Source organism: Schistocerca nitens, chromosome 2 (genome assembly GCF_023898315.1).
Source record: "Schistocerca nitens isolate TAMUIC-IGC-003100 chromosome 2, iqSchNite1.1, whole genome shotgun sequence".
NCBI lineage: Eukaryota > Metazoa > Arthropoda > Insecta > Orthoptera > Acrididae > Schistocerca > Schistocerca nitens.
Window position 1 is genome coordinate 157,891,238 of NC_064615.1, and position 25,260 is coordinate 157,916,497.

The following is a 25,260-nucleotide window of genomic DNA, read 5'->3' on the forward strand; positions in this document are numbered from 1 at the left end:
TATCTACGAGAGGTATTCAGTGTATGCAAAAATTTTGAAGACGTGACAACAAGTACTAAAACGTATCACACTGTTTGCATGTCTCAAGTAAACAACTGCTTACGACTTTCATTCATCTGACGTAATACAGGTACGTTAAATCTTTAGCGTTATGCACTTCCGATACAAAACAAATGCTATACACTATTTTTTTTATTTACGTTACTTTCATCGCAATATGTCTAGTAAACGAACTTTGAAGGAGATAAATGCAAGTAAAGAATAATTTTTACAGCCACTGTATTAAATTTTCCTGTGCCGTACGTAGTAGGCTACTATGAGTATATTATAGCTGTAAAGAAAGACATTTAACGAATGATTTCGCCATATTGTCTTGTGCATTTGATTCGGTGAGTGTGTACTCCATTACTCCACTACTAGCCTTTCAAAAGTCCCGCCCACAGTTTGGCAGAAAAATGGCCGCCGTATCGTCCGGTTGGCCACTCTCTCCCTGTACAGGCTCTCTAGGTTTAACGCCACACGGCTTTAGAGAATCGAGAGCATCCAGGAATCGGGTTGTCTTTGTGCATGTAAGTTTTTAAAGTGGTCACGAATGGTGTGCAGGTTGCAATGAGGGTGTTGCCTAATTGGGGGGGGGGGGGGGGGGGGGTTGTTAGTGGGACCCTTTGCCGTGTTTTACTCATGCACGTGTTAATGTCACACTCTTCGCTGCTTCGGATCACACTAAAATTTGTTCGGATGGTTTTGAACGGTCCTTAGCTGTCCCATCCTGTATACCAGAGCAAAGGGTGCAGTCACGCTACGCTCCAAAAGGACAACATTAGGTTCAGTGTGGTTGCAGGCCCACGGTATCCTTCGAGAAGGGGTGAATCATCCGAGGACGTGGCGTCGGTAATGTCCGAAGTTGTCAACAACGTCGTTCTGTAGCACATAGCAGTGAAAACCGTCATTTCCAACAGCTAAATGTGTATAAATGAAATCCCAAGGGAAGGGGTGGCTTCAGTGACGTCCTTCATGCCACCTCTTGAGACCTTTTCGTATCGATTCTGAGCGTTGGCCTGTCTGATATCCTTTCCTTGCCACCCATAAGAAAAGCAACTCCTTTCAACGCTGGACATCGAGGATCTGACCTCTATCGCAAATGTGTCAAACAAAGAGGTTAGGTGTGGTTAATGGTGGTGTGACTACCTCCCCATCATGTAACACGTCCACTACGACGTTGGGAAGAATTTTGGTGAAATTTGGAAATGCGACATTAACTCACTGTACAACTCACATTAACTTCTGACCGCTGGCCGTTTTTTCACCTGTGTCAACAAGTTGCTGTCCGAAGCGTCCCCGAGCCTAAGAGTGACGTCGCAGGGCGCCACTCTTTTGTACCGTTACAGAGGAGGCTTGTAGGCATCTTTGAGCCAAATTTCACACTTCTGTGTGCCAAGGGGGAGAGGAGGGAGGAAATGACGGGATTTTAAAGAAGTGACCTTTAATTCTTTTGTGCAGCGTATATTAATTTAGTTTATTGGTTCCTAACAATGAATATTCCTAAACATCCCTTCAACACCCACGCTTTTTTAATCCGTTTTTATTACTCTTTGACTGATCTTGAGCCTTTCATTGACAGCAGTTTTAACTTTTACTGCCCGCATCTCGTGGTCGTGCGGTAGCGTTCTCGCTTCCCACGCCCGGGTTCCCGGGTTCGATTCCCGGCGGGGTCAGGGATTTTCTCTGTCTCGTGATGGCTGGGTGTTGTGTGCTGTCCTTAGGTTAGTTAGGTTTAAGTAGTTCTAAGTTCTAGGGGACTTATGACCACAGCAGTTGAGTCCCATAGTGCTCAGAGCCATTTGAACCATTTTTAACTTTTACTACAGTTTCCTACACACGTAAATTCAGTTAACTTTGGTTCTACTGAACGCTCCAAAAGCTACAGATAACACTCGCTCCTTCCGCTTAACTTCGATGTGTTGCTGTTGTTACTACTGTCTTCAGTCAGAAGACCATTTTGATGCAGCTTTCCATGCTACTCAGTTCTGTGCAACCCTCTTCATCTTCGAATAACTACAGAAATCTGTTGTTGTTATGGTCTTCAATCCAGAGACTGGTTTGATGCAGCTCTCCATACAGTAAAGCTGCATGCCCTCGGGAAAAATTACGACTGTAGTTTCCCCTTGCTTTCAGCCGTTCGCAGTACCAGCACAGCAAGCCGTTTTGGTTAGTGTTACAAGGCCAGATCAGTCAATCATCCAGACTGTTGCCCCTGCAACTACTGAAAAGGCTGCTGCCCCTCTTCAGGAACCACACATTTGTCTGGCCTCTTAACAGATACCCCTCTGTTGTGGTTGCACCTACGGCACGGCTATCTGTATCGCTGAGGCACTGCAATCTACATCCTTCTAAATCTGCTTACTGCATTCAAACCTTGGTCTTCCTTTACGATTTTTATCCCTATTTCCCTCTAGTACTAAACCGGTGATCCCTTGATGTCTCAGAAAGTGTCCTAAAAACCGTTCCATTCTTTTAGTTGTGCCACAAATTTCTTGTCTCGCCAATTCTGTTCCGACATTTGATATACATAATTACTTATCAATAATCATCCGACTTTGTTAGCAGTTCCTCGCATCAACACCGTACTGCGATCGATTCCTGTCTTTACGATCACGCCAACACTTCTGTCTTCAAACACCAAACTACTCGTAAGCCCGTTCTTTGAGTACCGAAACAACGTCGGTGCGTCTGGACAATGCTCCCGCCTGAAAAGTAGGCGCGTAGCGTACTGGGGGTTTCACAGTGCCAGACTCGGCAGGACTCGCCAGCTAGCTCGTGCTAACCAAAGAATACTAGTGTAGCAGACACAGTACTATCACATTATCTCCGGCAGGTGATATCATTCTCGATCAAAAGTAATCGATCGACAGTCTGTAGGCACGAAGTCGCCATTGATTTTGTGTTTCTTTACTTTATTTAACTCCCGCTTCCTATCATGGTGACTTTCCACATCAGCGAACGTCTCCTAGGGCCGATTAACCAATTTGTCCAAAGGGACTGATGCTTTCATATGTTCAGCTAAGCTAGCGTTCACAGTTCCTTTGAAGGTTCCAGTACGAGTACATACTTGGCCAAAGCTACACGAAGTTTTCTACACAGCATGTGTCACTAGTGGATTTCGCTGTTCCCAAGCAATCTTTTATTTTACTGGTACGCTTAACAAATCGTTTCAACTTGTAAGTAGGCTGTTTAGGTTCTTATATTGGTAACGCCACTGCCACCTAGCTCTCTGTATGAAAATCACTGGCTGTGCTGTGTGCAGTCTGTGGCTAGTTTGCACTGTTGTCTGCCATTGTAGAGTTGGGCAACTGGATGTTAACAGCGCGTAGCGTTGCGCAGTTGGAGGTGAGCCGCCAGCAGTGGTGGATGGGGGAAGTGAGATAGCGGATTTTTGAGAGCGGATGATCTGGACGTGTGTCCATCAGAGACAGTACATTTGTAAGACTGGATGTCATGAACTGCTATATATAATATGACTTTTGAACAATATTAAGGTAAATACATTGTTTGTCCTCTATCAAAATCTTTCTTTTGCTAACTGTGCCTATCAGTAGTTAGTGCCTTCAGTAGTTTGAATCTTTTATTTAGCTGGCAGTAGTGGCGCTCGCTGTATTGCAGTAGTTCGAGTAACGAAGAGTTTTGTGAGGTAAGTGATTTATGAAACGTGTAGGTTAATGTTAGTCAGGGCCATTCTTTTGTAGGGATTTTGAAAGTCAGATTGCGTTGTGCTAAAAATATTGTGTGTCAGTTTAAGCACAGTCATGTATAATTGTTCAAATGGCACGTTTCATATGGCGCCCCTGCCAGGATACCTCACTGGAATCTTCTGATTTTTTCTTGTAGTTTGTGTAATTAGTGTAGCTTTTGTTTATTGCTAGCGCGTAATTGTAGAGAGAATCTCCTTTGTAGTTGCAGTCTTTCATTGTTGTACAGTAAAACAGTTGTGGCATGCATGTAGATTTGCACCAAGTATTTCGCAGCTGCCCTTGCGATTAACTAGATATTATTTTCAGTGCTATGTTAATGTGTTTTCTTATTTTTGCTCTTCAAATTGTGCTTTTCTGTGTTATAGTGTGAAATATTGTGACAATTATGGCGTGTGAAAAACGTAATACTAGGCTCCAAAGTAAACTGAGAAATGACAGTGAAGACGAAAGCAGTGTGTTAGTGCCGCCGTCTAATGAATTAACTAATGTTCAACATAGTAATTTGGTAATTGTGCATAGGGAAATGGAGCGGGCTGCAAACAATGGTGTAGACAGTGAAACAATTAGTGAATAGGGAAGCATTATCGATCGATCGGTCGGCAACAGCCCGCCTCAGGAATCGGGAATGACAGGACACAATCTTGCAAATACTGCAGATTCAGGTTTTGGGTCCTCACCGTTTTCTCAAATAAGTCAAGACTCATTTTCTGCTTGGCAGTGAATGTTGTCGGTGCAACTTCACTGCCGAAAAGCACTGAGGAACATGTTTCAGACACCAGTGCATTGTTATTACAGTTAATGCAACAAATGGGACAAAGGTTACAAAAGTTAGACACAATGGAACAAAATCTTCAAAAGTTAGACACAATGGAACAAAATCTTCAAAAGTTAGACACAATGAAACAACACCAGGAACAAACACAGCAACAGTTAGACGCAATGGAACAAAAACTTCAAAAGTTAGACTCAGTGGAACATACGCTTGAACAAACACGTAAAGATTTAACTACTGAGTTACATAAAATCGAATCGAAATGTCAAAAAGTCTGTAATGACGTAAAAACACAAATTTGTAAGCATTTTCAATCTATTTTTTCGCGACATGAAAATACATTACAGAATCACGAAGCAGCCATAAAAGAACTGCAAACTATTGTTCATGAAAATCATGAGACCTTGCAAGCTAAAATTGACTCTGTTGCATCTACCGATTCGGTTACGCAGCTTGCAAAAACTCAGGAAAACTTAAAGGACACAATAGATACGATTTCAACACAAATGGACACTCTGAAACTTGGTTCAGAAAAACACACTGAGGAAATAAGTACACTATCGAAGAAAGTAGCCGAACTTTCGGATCAGTTCACTAACTTATCTGCAAAGGTAGATGATGATCTGAATGACACAAGACCTGTAGCCATCACTGACACAGAAGAGTATGAACAAATTAAGAAATTCAAACAAAATCAGAATCAAATTAATACGCAACACAAAAGAGAAATCCGGGAAGTACAAGATCAGTTGGCACAAGTAATACAAAAATTACATGTTTCAGAGGACACTCGCGGTCCAACACGGGAAGAGGGACTTAGAAATACGGAAAAGCCACAAAATAATAACACAGGGCATTTCGGAAATTATGAAAGAAATTGGCATGGTACACCGAATTTTGAGATGGAACCGCCGAAACTACGTAACAATGATCGATATGCTACTCGCCAACACGATGATTTTGACTATAAGCTGTTCATTACTATACGTAAATTCAAAACACTTAAGAATTCTGGCAACGACATTCATCCACAAGCATGGCTCCATCAGTTCTCTCATTGTTTTCCTCCCAACTGGTCATTAGAGCACAGATTAGAATTTATGTGTGGCTACTTAGAGAATGAACCAGCTGAAAGAATGCGATCGGTCATTCACGATTGTCACAGTGAAGGAGAATTTTATCATGCCTTCCTCTCAGCATATTGGTCTCAAGCTACACAAGACCGAGTAAAACATAGCATCATAATGATGAAACATTTCGAACAATCTGAATTTTCCAGTCTTCTGAAATATTTTGAAGACATGTTCCACAAGAATCAGTACCTGTCAAACCCATACAGGCCCTCAGAATTGTCTACATTCCCGGCAAGGAGAACATTGTTGCGGACGCACTGTCACGCGCTCCGGCTGGGCTTGAGAAAAGTAACACAGAAGGCAACCTCGAGAAAAATTTCAGTATTCTTTACATTCAGGAAGTCACCTTTGAAAACTTCATCACCACATCTTTAAAAGACATTGCTAATGAACAAGATAAAGATCCGATTTGGAAAGACATCAAAAGCAAATGGCATGAAAAGACACAAACACAGATTCGGCATTATTATCTGGTTAGAAACAACATACTGTTCAAACGCTGCACTGTTGATGACAAGCTATGGGTACTTTGCATTCCTGACGATTTTGTTAATAAGCTCATTTGAAACATTCATTTCAGCTATGCACATTTTGGTCCACGAAAATGTTATCATATTCTTTGGACGACTTGTTATTTTAACAATATGGAAAAGAGAATTCGAAGAGTCTTGTCTATTTGTAAACTTTGTCAAAAGGCTAAACCATCTACTGTCTCACATCGTGCTCCGTTGTTTCATATCATTCCTTCTAAATTAAAAGAATTTGCTGCTGTAGATCTCTTGGGACCCCTTGTCAGAACATCTAATGGATTTTCGTACGTTCTAGTCGCTGTTGAACTTACTTCAAAATTTGATTCTTTCACTCCGTTACGTAAAGCCACTGGACGGTCTGTATCCAACGCCTTTCTTAAAAATTTCTTACGTGCAATTGGACACGTTAGTAAAGTCATTTCAGATAACGGACCGCAATTCAGATCTGCTGTTTGATCACGCATGCTTCGGAACCATAAAATCAAACCTGTTTTTATTTCATTGTACTCACCAAATTGTAACCCGTCTGAACGGATTATGAAAGAAATCAATAAGCTTTACAGACTTTATTGTCACAGAAAGCATCGGTATTGGGACAGATATTTACACTTATTTCAAAACGTGGTGAATGAAATGCCTCATGACTCCACTTCTTTACCAGCTATTCTTGTACTGAAGAATGAAGAACCACCGAACAGAATCAGAGAGCTTGTACCTTTCCCGAATACACGTAAACTTCGACACAAAGACATAATTGATTTGGCTATTAAAAATATAAAATCTGCAGCAGACAAAAGGAGAAAACTACACGGTAAAGCAAATGCAAAGAAATTATATATTGGTCAGAAAGTTCTCATTAAAGCTCATTCATTGTCACATAAGAAGAAACACTTGAGTCACAAATTCTTTCTAGTTTACAATGGACCTTACAGAATCCAACGTATACCACATGATAATTGCGTTGAAGTTGAAACTCTGCGTACTAGGAAGAGTAAAGGTTTACACCACATTTCACATGTAAAACCGTTTATTGAAAGATAATCTGTTTTTTAACTTAGTCTTTGCCATAAAACTTTTCACTTCACGCTACTAGTACAATTTGTCACACTGAGAAATTGTTAACATGCAACAATGTTTTGAAGTTAACTATCCAGTCTAGAACCCAGCGAACATTTTTAAACAGAAATTACGAATGCATTCTTATAGTGAACAGACGACACAGTGTTGTTATTTGTACATTCTTGCTTGTTAGTTGCACGATTACGTAACGACTATCAGGCTTACATACTTAGAACATATACTGGTACTGCTAATGAGATTTTAATGCAACATTTTGGTTTACTTGAAAATACATTCTGGATTTAAAGTACTTTCTGTGAGATACCAGATGACACAGTGGTTAGTTTATGTGACAGTTTCACGATTTTATCACGACGCTACTAATGAGTGGCAATTCACAATGTTGCTTTTGCGGTGTTTCTGTTTCATATCTGCACAGTTTTTCTGAATTCTTCTGGAAAGGAAAACATGTTTTAGTAGTAACTTTTGTGGTATTGCTACAATGAGACAGCCTTTTTCGTAGCACAACAATACGTTACAGTATAGTACTTTCTTTATCACAGTAATGTACGTAATAACTACGATATCTATACGCATAGCTTTTCACTTTTGTTTATGATGAGGTAAGTACATTGACTTCTGCAGAACTTAGCTTTCGGAGAACGATAACTACGACACTTCCACAGAATTATCTTACAGCAAAATGCACATTTGGCGCTAAAGGACACGTATTTGAGTGATTAATTTTGTACTTAAAACATTTATTTCTAAAGATTTTTTAATTACAATGATGCAAAGGTTTTCCGTGATACATTTCATTCCATTGCTGTAATCTGTAACACCTGGGGGTATAATTACATTAATCCTCAGGGGGGTACACGCTTACTTTGTGTACCATGTGTGTGGCAAGCACAAGGAGCCCTAGCTAATATGGTATTTGCTTATACAACTTTACACATCGGTACCATATTTCTGTAAGACAGAATTACATAGTTATCTGATCACTTAACTGGGAGAGACAAACATTTTTTTTACTGCGTCAGTGACAGGTGTTTACGTAATTACACAGCTGGATAACTTCACACTTATGAAATTGTATCTTGTCTGTACTTTGTGAACTGTTCATATTTTTTTGGAACCATTGTGATACTATGAGAGCTTTGAATGTTGTATTTGGTATGGGATCATGATCTTTAAAGTACGTTTGAGGTAGATGACACTATTGAAATGAGCAGAGAATATTTTTTAATGTTTGAAATTATTGCAGGAAGCTACGACGTTTCTGAGATTTGACTGAGGTGTTACGATGTTATTATTACGACGACGATGTGTAATATGCTGCTGAGTTATGTTTATGATCAATGAGCTGATGCTATATGAGGAATTTGATTATGCTACATATCTGTTATGATGAAATATTGAAGAAGTGTCGACGAATATGTATATGTGTAATAAGGTAAGGAATAATGAGTAGTGGTTAGGGACTATGGTTTGTGAAAAATGATGTTGGAAACCAAGAATCGTACTTTAAGAGTTATGAAATGTGTGTATATGCGTAATGTATCACAATGCCGGCAAAAAGTTTTTGGACGCTGTTATATTTATATGATTTTGTTTCTACACATTCGTAACGCAAATTCTCGACCTGTGAAATTTTTTTATATGAGACTGTCGCTGCTATCGTAAATACACTCCTGGAAATTGAAATAAGAACACCGTGAATTCATTGTCCCAGGAAGGGGAAACTTTATTGACACATTCCTGGGGTCAGATACATCACATGATCACACTGACAGAACCACAGGCACATAGACACAGGCAACAGAGCATGCACAATGTCGGCACTAGTACAGTGTATATCCACCTTTCGCAGCAATGCAGGCTGCTATTCTCCCATGGAGACGAGCGTAGAGATGCTGGATGTAGTCCTGTGGAACGGCTTGCCATGCCATTTCCACCTGGCGCCTCAGTTGGACCAGCGTTCGTGCTGGACGTGCAGACCGCGTGAGACGACGCTTCATCCAGTCCCAAACATGCTCAATGGGGGACAGATCCGGAGATCTTGCTGGCCAGGGTAGTTGACTTACACCTTCTAGAGCACGTTGGGTGGCACGGGATACATGCGGACGTGCATTGTCCTGTTGGAACAGCAAGTTCCCTTGCCGGTCTAGGAATGGTAGAACGATGGGTTCGATGACGGTTTGGATGTACCGTGCACTATTCAGTGTCCCCTCGACGATCACCAGTGGGGTACGGCCAGTGTAGGAGATCGCTCCCCACACCATGATGCCGGGTGTTGGCCCTGTGTGCCTCGGTCGTATGCAGTCCTGATTGTGGCGCTCACCTGCACGGCGCCAAACACGCATACGACCATCATTGGCACCAAGGCAGAAGCGACTCTCATCGCTGAAGACGACACGTCTCCATTCGTCCCTCCATTCACGCCTGTCGCGACACCACTGGAGGCGGGCTGCACGATGTTGGGGCGTGAGCGGAAGACGGCCTAACGGTGTGCGGGACCGTAGCCCAGCTTCATGAAGACGGTTGCGAATGGTCCTCGCCGATACCCCAGGAGCAACAGTGTCCCTAATTTGCTGGGAAGTGGCGGTGCGGTCCCCTACGGCACTGCGTAGGATCCTACGGTCTTGGCGTGCATCCGTGCGTCGCTGCGGTCCGGTCCCAGGTCGACGGGCACGTGCACCTTCCGCCGACCACTGGCGACAACATCGATGTACTGTGGAGACCTCACGCCCCACGTGTTGAGCAATTCGGCGGTACGTCCACCCGGCCTCCCGCATGCCCACTATACGCCCTCGCTCAAAGTCCGTCAACTGCACATACGGTTCACGTCCACGCTGTCGCGGCATGCTACCAGTGTTAAAGACTGCGATGGAGCTCCGTATGCCACGGCAAACTGGCTGACACTGACGGCGGCGGTGCACAAATGCTGCGCAGCTAGCGCCATTCGACGGCCAACACCGCGGTTCCTGGTGTGTCCGCTGTGCCGTGCGTGTGATCATTGCTTGTACAGCCCTCTCGCAGTGTCCGGAGCAAGTATGGTGGGTCTGACACACCGGTGTCAATGTGTTCTTTTTTCCATTTCCAGGAGTGTATTTCGGTAAGAAAGTTAAGTGAGCTTCACATAATGCGTCGTGGACTCCCAACTGTGCCACCTGCCTGGAGAAAAGCCATTAGGTAGAAAAAAAAGAGAGACCATTAACCTCGCTATTGACATTCCTTTGTAGAAAGCATCGCAAATACGACACGCTCATTACTTGGAAACATATGATTACTCGTACTTTTTGCTACTTACTGAAATGCTTATGAATTGATGTGAAATATTCTTACATCTGCATACCTGATTATGACAAGTGTCTTTCTACGAGAGTTGAGAGAATTTCTGCTGACTTATGAAATGCCACATGACTATTGAATGATAATTTTATGCTTTACTTTGTACATAGTTGCTTATTTCATTTGATATCTGGTTTCCAGCTGTCTTGCAGCATTGGTTTCATAAAATAAAATTAAATGCATTTGCTAATGTGAACACTTTCTGTCAACAGATCTATTAAATAATAATTTTATGATCCACATTCTTCGAAAAAGGAGCACTTGCAAAGGAAAGAACAATAAGAAGGGGCTAATAACAGAAACTGCATACAGAATTTTCTTTTCAAGTACTTGGTAATTTTTTGTAGAATACGTTTTGTGGTGTACCACTTTAATTACATAGACATTAAGATGTGAATATACATTTCCCTTATCTGCATTGTTGTCTTTAGTGTAATATTTTTTCTGCTTGAGCTTTGCCATGTTTAGGTATTAGTTATAGCATTTGCTGCTGCTGTTTGCCATGCATAGTGCTACTGAATGTCACTTTGTATTACTTTGCTTGTTACTGCACATTGGCCCATATTAGTTGTAATGTTGCATTTGCTCTGCTAATTTAGATTTGCTGCTGCTTGCTTTGACAATTTCTATTTTTTTCATTGCTGTTTGTGTTAATTGTTTTGTGCTGCTGCACTGCCTCGTCCCTTAGTTTAGCATCTGAGCTCAGTAGATTTAAGTTAGCTAAAGATGGGGTAGGCTATATGAGAGAACGAGTTGTGATGAATTGGAAGAAATGCATTGAGAAGCTATAAGAAAATGGTTTGGTCAAAAAAGTATTTTGAAAGAGGGTATGAACAAAAAAGTAGGGTTTAGGGGCAACAGGTTCAGGTAGGATTTTCTTGGAAATAAATGATGAGGTAAGATAATGGAAAATAAATAATGAGGTAAGAAATATGTGAACATATAAATACAGAAAGCATGCTTGGATTGGATTTTTTTGGTGGAAACAAATGTTGAAATAAGACGAAAGAGCTATGGAATGAAGTTTTGGGCTGGACTGCAGTACCAAATGTTACACTGAAAACAAACCCTGCCCTTTCCTCTTGTATTATTCTGTTATGTGTTTGTGTACTCTTGTAAATTTGTGTTTTTCCTGTCTTCATGTGTTTAGCTAATAAGATTTATGTTGTAGAATTTTTCAAATACTACACTCCTGGAAATTGAAATAAGAACACCGTGAATTCATTGTCCCAGGAAGGGGAAACTTTATTGACACATTCCTGGGGTCAGATACATCACATGATCACACTGACAGAACCACAGGCACATAGACACAGGCAACAGAGCATGCACAATGTCGGCACTAGTACAGTGTATATCCACCTTTCGCAGCAATGCAGGCTGCTATTCTCCCATGGAGACGATCGTAGAGATGCTGGATGTAGTCCTGTGGAACGGCTTGCCATACCATTTCCACCTGGCGCCTCAGTTGGACCAGCGTTCGTGCTGGACGTGCAGACCGCGTGAGACGACGCTTCATCCAGTCCCAAACATGCTCAATGGGGGACAGATCCGGAGATCTTGCTGGCCAGGGTAGTTGACTTACACCTTCTAGAGCACGTTGGGTGGCACGGGATACATGCGGACGTGCATTGTCCTGTTGGAACAGCAAGTTCCCTTGCCGGTCTAGGAATGGTAGAACGATGGGTTCGATGACGGTTTGGATGTACCGTGCACTATTCAGTGTCCCCTCGACGATCACCAGTGGTGTACGGCCAGTGTAGGAGATCGCCCCCACACCATGATGCCGGGTGTTGGCCCTGTGTGCCTCAGTCGTATGCAGTCCTGATTGTGGCGCTCACCTGCACGGCGCCAAACACGCATACGACCATCATTGGCACCAAGGCAGAAGCGACTCTCATCGCTGAAGACGACACGTCTCCATTCGTCCCTCCATTCACGCCTGTCGCGACACCACTGGAGGCGGGCTGCACGATGTTGGGGCGTGAGCGGAAGACGGCCTAACGGTGTGCGGGACCGTAGCCCAGCTTCATGGAGACGGTTGCGAATGGTCCTCGCCGATACCCCAGGAGTAACAGTGTCCCTAATTTGCTGGGAAGTGGCGGTGCGGTCCCCTACGGCACTGCGTAGGATCCTACGGTCTTGGCGTGCATCCGTGCGTCGCTGCGGTCCGGTCCCAGGTCGACGGGCACGTGCACCTTCCGCCGACCACTGGCGACAACATCGATGTACTGTGGAGACCTCACGCCCCACGTGTTGAGCAATTCGGCGGTACGTCCACCCGGCCTCCCGCATGCCCATTATACGCCCTCGCTCAAAGTCCGTCAACTGCACATACGGTTCACGTCCACGCTGTCGCGGCATGCTACCAGTGTTAAAGACTGCGATGGAGCTCCGTATGCCACGGCAAACTGGCTGACACTGACGGTGGCGGTGCACAAATGCTGCGCAGCTAGCGCCATTCGACGGCCAACACCGCGGTTCCTGGTGTGTCCGCTGTGCCGTGCGTGTGATCATTGCTTGTACAGCCCTCTCGCAGTGTCCGGAGCAAGTATGGTGGGTCTGACACACCGGTGTCAATGTGTCCTTTTTTTCCATTTCCAGGAGTGTATGTTATTTTCTTTGTAAAGATGTTTAGACATTATTTATTCTGTTTTGTTTTAATGCTCATGTGTGAAGTTGATGTTTCAAAAGTTATTCTGATCTTTTATGTATGTACTTACGTCATAATTCTTGTAACACTGATGTACATGTTTATTTCTATTCTTTTGTAAAGCCTATTTTACTACAAATGTTTTCTGTATTGTTATGTTCTTTAATGATGTATTTTGTGCCTTTGTAATTGTATTCTTATGTTGTAAATTTATAATTGTATAGACGTTCTTCAAATTATGTATCATTTCACTGCACACGTTTCTGTTGGTCATAATATATGCATAGTATGTGAGAAGTTGGGACTGTTAGTGCTTGCACGTGTGTTGATAATACAGCAAGGGACTGGTTAACAGCATTGCTGGTTCTAAGGACAATTCGAAAAACTTTGTGAGTGCACAAGTGGTGGTTTATGGACTTGCTATATTCTCCGCAAGACTCTTCGATGGTGATTGTGCACCTGCACAGTCGCAACAGATGGCTGCTGGCTGTCTCTACAAGGACTACAGTGGGTCTGCATCTTTGATGGCCCACCAATACCATTATATCTACAAGGCCTACAGTTGGTCTGCATCTTTGATGGCCCACCAATACCATTATTTCTACAAGGACTGCAGTGGGTCTGCACCTGTGGTCGCCCACCAATACCGTAATCTCTAACAAGACTACAGTGGTCTGCTCTGTGATGACCTACCTACCAATATCCTTCAAAACTTCGACTGTCTCTGCTGTGGGTTTGCTCTGTTGTGGCCCATTACCTGTCTGCATGTAAAGAGTCAGCACTGTCTTTCCGTTGGAAGGACAACACTACTTCTTCAAGACTGCATGGAAATCCCTTACTTCCGTGTGCATTTTCTTTCACTGCTCAGACATTGAGAAAAACACTGCTATTTTATTGTGATGAACGATTAGAAATAAAAGCCCACTGAAGATGCTGCAACTGCACTCTTTCTTCGGGGTGCACTCAGCCTCTTGATGCCAATTGAGGAGCTACTCGACCGAATAGTAGCGGCTTCGGTCGAAGAAAACCGTCTTAACGACCGGAAGAGCGGTCGGATGGTCCCGATGGGCCACTTGTGGCCTGAAGACGGAGTGATATATATGTTTTTGGATAGGGTGCGTCTTTGGCAAAACACAATTTTCTTTTCTAACCCAAACATGTTTCACTGCAGTTGCAGCATCTTCAGTGGGCTTTTATTTCTCATCTGTTAAAGATAAAGAATGTTCTTTACTGTTTGTATGCCACTGAAGATGATGCAACTCCAGTGAAACATGTTTGGGTTAAAAAACAAAATTGTGTTTTGCTAAAGGCGGACCCTATCCAATAACATATATAGCACTCCGTCGTCAGGCCACAAGTGGCCCATCGGGACCATCCGACCGCCGTGTCATCCTTAGGTGAGGATGCAGATAGGAGGGGCGTGTGGTCAGCACACCGCTCTCCGGGTCGTTATGACGGTTTTCTTTGACCGGAGCCGCTACTATTCGGTCGAGTAGCTCCTCAATTGGCACCACGAGACTGATTACACCCCTAAAAATGGCAACAGCGCATGGCTGCCCAGATGGTCACCCATCCAAGAGCCGGCCACGCCCGACAGCGCTTAACCTCGGTGATCTGACGGGAACCGGTGTATCCACTGCGGCAAGGCCGTTGCCATCCAAAACCATACGTATTGTTAAAGTAAACACGGAAAAAAGAGCTTCAATCCCAAGATGATTACATCTCTTTTTTTGCTTTAGATGATTGTTACATTTTGTATGAAAGTATCGATCTGTTACGACGACCTGCAACTTGTTAGCGGCAAACACAGTGGCTGTGCCAAAGACTGAGACATCGTGAAGTTTTACAATAATTTATTGAACTTTCTTTATAATTTCTCCCTGGTCGTCGCTGCCCAGCCCTGCGGATCCCTCCGCCTGGCTGCTGCTGTGCAGATTCTCCGAAAATGAGCGCAATGCGCGCCTCTGATCGCACTTGGGGGCCTCAGGCCACCAGTGCTCTGCTGAAGCCGGGATGCCCTGTGGTTGAGATGATCTCGTCGCCGTTCGGCGCCCCAAGTACGGGTACGCCCACGGAGCCACATCATCGTGAGGTCAGCTGCCGACGCCTGCTGCACCGGCGGCTGGGAAGCCGTCAGTCGCCTTGTCCGCGAAGTCCCATCATGGACGGACCACACGCCATGGGCCAGGTTGCCGTGACGTCTGGGCGTCAGTCCCCGGCGGTGCCTGTCACCAAGACCGCACTGCGGCCGGTCCTGCTGGAAGTTCTCGCTGTAGTTAGTCAGCCAAGGTGGCGATCGAACTTGGGCCGACCTCCAGAGCTGAAGTTGACATCTGGCGGCAAACGCATGAGTCCTGCGAGCTGGAACAGACTTCTGGAATCTTCATCTTCGGGCACGGACCACGTCTGTCCTCAGGTTCGAACTGCTTCCTAGTGGCTTCTGTCTGTTGCTGCCTGCGCTCCACTATTTATATCCGGCAGGAGGACGTTTATTACCCTCGGTGGTAACTTTTTGTTATTACTCCCACAGTATATTGCAGCGTAACTTAGCGTACTGGCCTCACTTCCCCTTACTCAGCACTCTCCAGGCTTCGCTCGGCGCTCGGTCTGTGTGCGTCCTTGTGTCAGCCGGTTGGTAGACTGCTACTGTCAGCAAGGCTATCTGTGCGTGCTTTACTTCGCAACGTCTCGGTCGATGGCGTGCCTCTGTTTCGCCATTCTCCACAGTGTGAAGCAACGGTTACTACAAGTGGCCGCAATAGATCTGTATGTGTTTCGTTCCTGTACCTCTCATTGCTCAAAGTTCCATCCGCCCGTTTGATTACTGATTTTTGTCTTTTTTAGTCGTCAGTGTCTGACTGATTAGATGCTGCCCACTACGAGTACTTCTCCTGTGTCAACGTTTTCGTCGCAGAGCAGCACTTGGAACCTACGTCCTCAATTACTTGCTGGACGCATTCCAATCTCGGCTTTCCTCTACACTTTTTACTGTCTACAGCTCACTCTAGTATCATAGAAGTTATTCCCTGCTGTCTTAACATATATGCTACCATCCTATCCCTTCTTCTTGTCAGTGTTTTCAGTACTTCCTTATTCCTTATCAGTATACCTAGTTTTCAACGTTCTTCCGTAACACCACGTCTTAGATGTTTGGACTGTCTTCTTTTCCAGTTTCTCCACAGTCCATTTTTCACTACCATACAACGCTGAGCTTCAAACGTACATTCTCAGAAATTTCTTCCTGTGATCAAGACCTACATTTGATACTTTTAGACTTTTACTGCCCAAAAACCACTTTTGCCTCTGTTAGTCTACTATTTACGCCCTCCTTGCTCCATCCGTCATGGGTTATTTTGCTGCCTAGGTAGCAGAATTCCTTAACTTCATCTGCCTCATGATCAGCAGTCCTGATGTTAAGTTCCTCGCTGTTCTCATTTCTGTTACTTCGCATTACTTTCGTCTTTCTTCGCTTCACTCTCAAACCATACTCATTAGACGTTCATTCCATTCAACAGATCCTGTTATTATTTTAACTTTCAATAAGAATAGCAATGTCATCAGCGAACCTTATCATTGATATCCTTTCACCTTGAGTTTTAATCCCACTCTTGAACCTCTCTTTTATTTCCGTCATTAGTTCTTCGTTTTATAGATTGAACAGTAGGAGCGAAAGACTGCATATCTACCTTACATCTCTTTTTAATCCGAGAACTTCGTTCGTGATATTCCGCTCTTATTATTTCCTCTTGCTCTTATACATCCTCTATATTACCCGTTTCTCTCTATAGCTTATCCCTCTTTTCCTCAAAATTTCGAACATCTTGCACCATTTGACATCGTCGAACGCTTTTTCGAGGTCGACAAATCCTATGAACGTGTGTTGATTCTTCTTTAGTCTTGCTTCCATTATCAAACACAACTTCAGAATTGCCTCTCTTGTGCCTTAACCTTTCCTAAAGCCAAAATTATCATCACGTAACAGATCCTCAATTTTCTTTTCCATTCTTCTGTATACTATTCTCGTCAGCCACTTGGATGCATGAGATGTTGAGCTGGTTGTGCGGTTACTGATACATCCCGTAAATGAAGTTGCCCAATGCTTTCTTTCTACATAGTAAATTTAATGTTTGGTTGATGATACTGTGTTGTACCAGGACGACAACCAACTCCTCTACGGCGTTAGTCGACACGACAAAAACGCAAGAGTTTTCACTGAAGTAAACACCGGGCATGAAAGCTTTCATCGTAGTGCTCTGCTGTATTAGCGTGTCTGACTGCCATATGTCAGACCCAAGTTTATTTTAACTTGTCTGAGAGCTGGAGCGACGTATTGTCAACTACAACAGCTGATGGTTTACGATATAGAGGCGACTTCGAAACCCTACACGAACGGCCGGGAGAGAGTGACCTACTGACCGCTTGCTCTTCCATTACTGCCTTGCTTTGACCTGCTCGGCGCCTTACAGGAGAGTACGAAACATGGGTCTGTCAGCTTCAGGTGGTCCCCTGAACTTGACATGATGTTTTACCTTTTTGACATATTCATCCGAGTATTCCTAGAAAACGATTTACAGCAACCACGCGAAACGTAAATTTGGATTAGTGAACGGAGATCTGAACCCCATGCCTCGTGAAAATTAGTACATTGATTTCTCAGATATTCTCGACGTGACTGATTTATGATACTGGTCTTTTCGTAATGCGTTTCATAGTTATACTCAAGGCAGTGTTAGATTGGTTTGACTCACGTATTGTCGATGTGACTGATTTATGACACTGGTCTTTTCGTAATGCATTTCATACTTATACTCGAGGCAGTGTTGGATTGGTTTGACCCTTTCCTGTTTACTATTTAAACGTCCCCTCCACTTTGTAGAGTCACAAAATAGCATACAGTTGAATTCACGCACTTGCATCATGTTGGGATGTCTGTTTACCTCTGCTGTAGCACAGAAAAAGCCTTTGGCTATCATAGATACGTATCTCTGCTCACAGAGGACACAAAAGACGACTGACTGTCGTACTGCTGTGTTGTTCATTTCTTCATAAGAGTTTACGGGCTCTGTTGACGTGAAAACACGTTCTTGTGAGTGTTTTACTGTTTACAGTCTGCTTCCGCATTGCTTTAGTTAATGTAAAGTGATATTACCAGTGCAATAAGTAATCCCATTTATTTTTTTCATAAATTAAAAAACGTGTATGTGTATTACAATGCACTACTGTTTCCAGTTACTTTGGTAAGATTCTCCTTTGGTACCATTTTTCATAGTTTGGAAAAGAAAGGGTTAACAGTCTTCCGCACATAATAACGGGTGGTTGTAATTAAAGTACAGCTACTCACGAAGGCCCAGTTTGAGTTGTAATTATCGTATGGCAGCGAAACTGAGTAGATATGCTAATGCATTAATGGGGAAGCGATTTCTGCTGTAAAACGAATGAGTGCCAGTTGTGGCCACCAGGTGTAAATCTGGCGCTATACAGTTTTCGTATGATTGCGTGACATCAACGCTGTCATTTGACAAGCCATAACGTGGATGAACAGTATGGCTACAAAAAAGAGAGACAGTGTGCTGCTATTGCAATTACAGTGCCGCACTGAGGCAATATCGCCGACTGAAAGGTCTTAGGAGAGGTCCCACGCCAATAAGTGGTTTAAAGAAGGTCATAATGGAATTCGAAAACTCGGATGAACTTGGTGTGACACTTGGAAGAGGAAGGCGTCCTATCCCGGTGGAAGTTATTGACGAGGTTGCTGTTGATGTAACTGACCATGCAGCAAGTGTCCCGAGTAATGCTAGTGCTCGTTCAATCTCACGAGAATTTTCCATCCCTTGGTAAAGAGTTCGGAATGTTTTGAGATCTATTTTACACTGGTACCCGTACAAGACCCAGACGGAGCTGCACCTGAAACGTCATAACCCGCAGCAACATTCCGAATTTGCTTTTCGGTTTCTGTCACTGATCGAAGTTGATGACATGTGGCAGGGCAATATTCTGTGCAGTGATGAGGCACATTTTACACTGCAACTTGCAGTGAATACACAGAATAACCGAAACTGAGGTATTATTACAAAGAGCCATTGCACTCGGCGTATGTGACTGTGTGGTGTGGATTCACTAGCACTTCTCTTCTCGGTCCAATTTTTTTTGAAGAGAATACACCCAGGGCGCCTATCAGGTCTGCACGTTGTCGAGACCTCCTAGTACAGTACGTGAATCTTCCTTTGGAAGAGCGCAGCTGTGTGGAAACCACTGTGTCATGCAAGATGGAGTAACACCTCATGTCACTCGCTCAGTTAAATCAGATGCATGGCATGCAGTATCACCATAGGAATTTTGGCTGTGCGATATGGAAAAGAACGCTTCTACTACGGGCACGTTCGGTCTCTACCTGATCTGAAGGCCTGTGTACAGAAACACGTTGCTCAGATTCCATCGGAGGTTCTGCGAGCAACTGTTTATCACGTCGTTTTACGAATGCAGTATCTTGTCCACGTCTCCGGTGTTCATACTGAACACACTGTGTAAGGGCCAGTTAATAATAAAATCAACACTTGTTTGACACTTTCCGCCCACGTCCTGTCCCTAATCCATTACATCTGGAAACATTTCTACACGCTTACTTGTATTCAAAGCGCCAGATGTGCACTTCAGCATAAAGCGTTTCAGGATTAACGCAATGGAATATTTACCAAGTTTCGCTGCCACGTGATACTTGCAGCCCACATTGGACCTCTGCAGTGCAGTTGCTGTACTTAATTATAACCACTGGGTGCATATTACTCTCATGTGGCACGCAGCCAGCTTTTGGCGACCAAGATCGCTTGCAACATCAACACTTTTTATCTCTATTGATGAGAAAGAAATACACTGGATGCCATATTTCCTCAGCAGTCTTTCGATCATTCTGGAGATTTGGCCAGCACAAGGCAGGTGAACGATTGTTGCATTTCCTTTTTCTCTCTTAGTCCCGACTTTTTCCTCAGATGTTGTTGAATTTGCGTCAACACTTGTTCATTTTGTCGATCAGAGTACTCACATCTTCGGAAAACTATACGTAGGTATTCTGATTCTTCGGCGAGACTTTTCTTATCTAACAGCGTTCGAGCCTGTAGCGTGTGATTTCTTTGTGAGGGATGGTGATGGTTCGAGACGTGGAGACAGACGTCATTTTGCGTAGGTTTTCTGTACACATTGTGATCCAGGCACCCGTTCTTGACGTACACGTCGACAAAAGCCATCTTGGCCTACTTATCCACCATCGAAAATTTAATATTAAGATAAACCGAGTTTTAATGTTCTAGGAACAATTCAAGTTCTTTCATTCCATGTAGCCACACAACAAATGTGCAGTCCTTACATCGATAGAAAGCTTGAACTTTACCGATTCTCCTGTATTTGCTTCAACATGTTGTAGTGGCGTAGCAAGACAGCCAAGCCACTCGGAGGTAGCCGAAAGGCACGCGTTAAGCTCACGCAGATTGGCGTGAGGTCTGGAACAGGGTAAAGTAATTATCCTATAAAGAAAAGAACGTAGTTCTTGGAATACTTAACTTTAATCCACAATTGGAGAACATCGCTCTTGTTTAGACATTATTACACTGAATATAAACTGGTAATGGCGCCTTGCTAGGTCGTAGCAAATGACGTAGCTGAAGGCTAAGCTAACTATCGTCTCGGCAAATGAGAGCGTATTGGTCAGTGTAGCTTCGCTAGCAAAGTCGGCTGTACAACTGGGGCGAGTGCTAGGAAGTCTCTCTAGACCTGCCGTGTGGTGGCGCTCGGTCTGCAATCACTGACAGTGGCGACACGCGGGTCCGACGTATACTAATGGACCGCGGCCGATTTAAAGGCTGCCACCTAGCAAGTGTGGTATCTGGCGGTGACACCACACATGTCCTATGCATAGCTTCACCAAGATAGGCGATAACACATTTCTAAGCCATCGATGCGCTCAAAACGTATACAGATTAATAACAAATGAGTTGGAGTGAATATGTGTCTAAAGAGCTCAAATAAACAGTCGTTTAACTTTTTCTCAATTAGTTCCAAATACTTATAAAGTGTGATTCCCATAAAATGGGTTACCACACCAACTTTGACCGAAATATTCATATCGCGAAGCCGCAACTGACTGAGGCACTTTACAAAGTGAGAGGCGTCAATATGAGGTGTTCGTATATCCGCACCTACTCTCTGAGAATGAGTTTCATGTATTTTGCCAACTGGTATGTATGAGAGCCAGTTTTACCATCTGACACTGAGAAATACCTTCCTTGGTTACTGAGCAGACCGGCTTGCTTTTATCAAATTATTTCGTGGTGGTTTTGCTGCTCCTTCCAATTTCTTGGGTAATTCGATTCTTCTATTGAAATATTCCCGTCAGAGAGTTCATTTTGCAGCAAGCACGAGGCTATTTGGACTCGTGCGCGTTACCTTTGTGTCCTCTTAGAGAGTAACGCCCTTAGTTGTGTGGCGGTCATCCACGAGATAGCCCGAGTGACGCGGACTGCGGCGGCAGACTCCGGGGCAGTCAGCGGTAGTGTCTGAGGTGTTTGTGCAGTAGCGTGGACCGGCTTGCCATTGTTAGAGGCACCCGTGTCTCGAAAGGCTCTATTACAATCCTGAAGAGCACATCGGGAGACTGTGTGCTATTCTGGAATTCTGTGGAACAGTCACTTATGGAGTCTGCAATGAATTGGTGACATTGTGGCAGATTATCGTGGGAGTCTTGTCACTTCTTATCACTTTGGCATCCTATTGCCACCGTATTCATTAGAGAAATAAGCAATATGCTGATGGTTTCCTTCTACTGAGTCCTCCAGAAAGCTGTGAAAATTTTGGTACTACTTATATTGTTCCCACGCCCTGGTTACATCCGAAAGCCGAGTTATATTTATTCCGAAGTCACCGTTTGAACAGTGCTGTGACCTTAAGTTGGTCGTGTTTTGGTAACGTTCTAGTAAATACATATTGTACTTAATAAATGTCAAGAGCCATCAGTTATGTTTTACGTTGGTTGCTTTTTGTAACAAATCAATGTTTCAGGTATTTCTTCCCAAATGTTCTTCTTTGTTGACGCAATGTAAAAGCCACTTTAAGGACTGATGTTTTGTTAAAAACCCAGGAAGGAGCCATCTGACAGTGGGGCCCCCGCCTCTGTTTTATAAATTCGAGCCAGGCTCTTAAGTTAAGTAATCTGGGTTTCAATTTGCAGTGTTGTAAGCCAGTCAAAGTTTTAGTTTGTCGTGCTGTAAGTGAGCTACAGAAAATGGCAATTTCACTATTGTTTTATTGGAGCTACCACCGTTTCTAATGAGATGCATCACCGCGTGTACGTAGATACTGTCTGAAAAGGCTGTGTGCCTGAGATTTACGTTATTTGGTATTTGTGTATTTAGTCTTTAAAGAGTTCACCACCTGAAATTATGTAATTATTGTTGCTCCTTTTAAAATCTTTTCATCTGTGGAATTTACTATAACGTCTTTTAAAATTTTTAATTATTTTTATGATAAATGCAAATTCATTCTTATGGAACTGAACTACGTGAAGGTACAGCCAAGTTTTCTAAATAACTTGTATAGTTGTCACCTAAGCTCTATGAAACTGATGTCCGTTTTGAAACCGACTTTTCCTCAGCTATAGTTGTATTGTATTGTATTGGATTGGATTGGATTGTATGTTAACCGGGAGCCTAGAAACGACGGAGAGGCTCCGTCCTCGCCGCAGCCCTAGTGGTCCACAATCCCACGACGACTTCCGCTGTCCATTTCACACCTCCACCGCCCCGCACCGAACCCAGAGTTATTGTGCGGTTCGGCCCCCGGTGGACCCCCCAGGGAACGTCTCACATCAGACGAGTGTAACCCCTATGTTTGAATGGTAGAGTAATGGTGGTGTACGCGTACGTGGAGAACGTGTTTGCGCAGCAATCGCCGACATAGTGTAGCTGAGGTCGTATAAGGTGAACCAGCCCGCATTCGCCGAGGCAGATGGAAAACCGCTTAAAAACCATCCACAGACTGGCCGGTTCACCAGACCTCGACACAAATCCACCGGGCAGATTCGTGCCGGGGACCAGGCGCTCCTTCCCGCCCGGAAAGCCGTGCGTTAGACCACACGGCCAACCGGGCGGGCTCAGCTATAGTTACTGTGTTTCAGTTACTTTCATGTGGACATCACTCTGTTAAACTGCTATTTCTTGTAGCCCGAGGTCATCATAAATTTTAATATGATGTATGTCCTGTGGAAGCTAAAACTTAGTTTCTGGATTTTTAATATTGAAATTCGAATTTCTGTGTAACAAATTATTTTAACCAAAATGTGTCATGTAATTTCGACCCATCTCCTTACCACTTCAGTTAGCGTGTCCTACCCACTATCCCACCCCGATCGATTTTAAACGAGGAGAGCCCTTACATAACAGCTCGTGTTACGGTTTCATTAACCAGCACGTAGCGGATACATCCAAGTCATTGAGAGGGTGGTCGTCCGAGTACTCAGGATTCTGACACGAACCCTGGAAACGCCGTCGGGATTTGTTTGTTTACTGCGAGAGCTGTCGCCGCCAGCGAGGGTAGCCGCGCTAACGAAGCGCTAAGCCCGGAGAACGCTGTTACAGCGAGCCCGGAGATTTCTTCGGCTTAGAAAATATTTCCGAGTGGAAAGGAACCGGAATATAAAGTGAATAGCTTAGCGGATGGAATCCCCTGGAGGTAAAGAGAGCTGTAAAATAAAGGCATTTAGTTTGATGAGGCGAATTTCTTTTTATATAAGACAGGAAAAAAAAGAAAGATGGAGGAGGGACCCGGGCGCCGAGGAGTAGGAGGAAGAGCGGGAGAAGAAAGGGCAGAAAGAAAGCGGTAGCTGCCGACTTGAGAAGAGCCCGCATTTGCATCGTAATGAGGTTGGCTATGATAGCGGATTACCGGCGCTGTGGTAGTCGCGGGTGGAAGAGGTCTGCCCTGCGGAGGGAGATATCCCCCGCCGAGTTCTCCGGGCTGCAGAGTCGCCAGGCGGCAGCACCGGTCGCTATTGGCCGGTGCGTCACCACAACACGTGAAACCACTGGTCGGCTTATTCATTAGTACAATTATCTTATTTTACGAATAGCTCCTTGGCTAATGTTAGTGATTTTAACTACATAGAGGTTTCTAGATCGAAAACTTTAGCAACCTATCAGAAGTATTTGAAATACATAAATCACAAATTCCTCAAGACATCGAAGCCAAATGACAAGTGGTAGTATCGCGTACTTTCTGTGTCATATTGGAAAGCCTTCTTACTATCTCACTGATTATAGTTCTAGTTTCTGCTAAATAATCCTGCGCAATAATCCTCTTTGCATGACGATCTAAATAAAGGTTCCAGAATGATATTTTCACTCTGCAGCGGAGTGTGCGCTGATATGAAACTTCCTGGCAGATTAAAACTGTGTGCCAGACCGAGACTCGAACTTGGGACCTTTGCCTTTCGCGGGCAAGTGCTCTACCAACTGAGCTACACAAGCACGACTCACGCTCCGTCCTCACAGCTTTACTTCTGCCAGTATCTCGTCTCCTACCTTCCAAACTTTACAGAAGCTCTCCTGCGAACCTTGCAGAGCTAGAACTCCTGAAAGAAAGGATATTGCGGATTCGCAGGACAGCTTCTGTAAAGTTTGGAATGTAGGAGACGAGGTACTAGTAGAAGTAAATCTGTGAAGACGGGGCGTGAGTCGTGCTTGGGTAGCTCAGATGGTAGAGCACTTGCCCGCGACAGGCAAAGGTCCCGAGTTCGAGTCTCGGTCCGGCACACAGTTTTAATCTGCCAGGAAGTTTCGTTACATAAAGGTTAATAAACTACACTGCATCTTACATTATAGTCCACGAACGGACTGCCATCTGTGTTCCACCTCTTGTTCCTAGTTCTACATATGTAGACCACAAATAGAATACAGCAGTCCCAACATAAAACATCAAACAACTATACCACACAAAATGAAACTCTGGTCCTGGTCACGACAGTAAT

General features: G+C 43.9%; 1 pseudogene; it reads right to left on the minus strand.

The window, feature by feature from the left end:
* Positions 1–14,787: 14,787 nt before the first annotated feature.
* Positions 14,788–14,905, minus strand: LOC126238523 (5S ribosomal RNA; annotated as a pseudogene).
* Between the last annotated feature and the right edge of the window lie 10,355 nt (positions 14,906–25,260).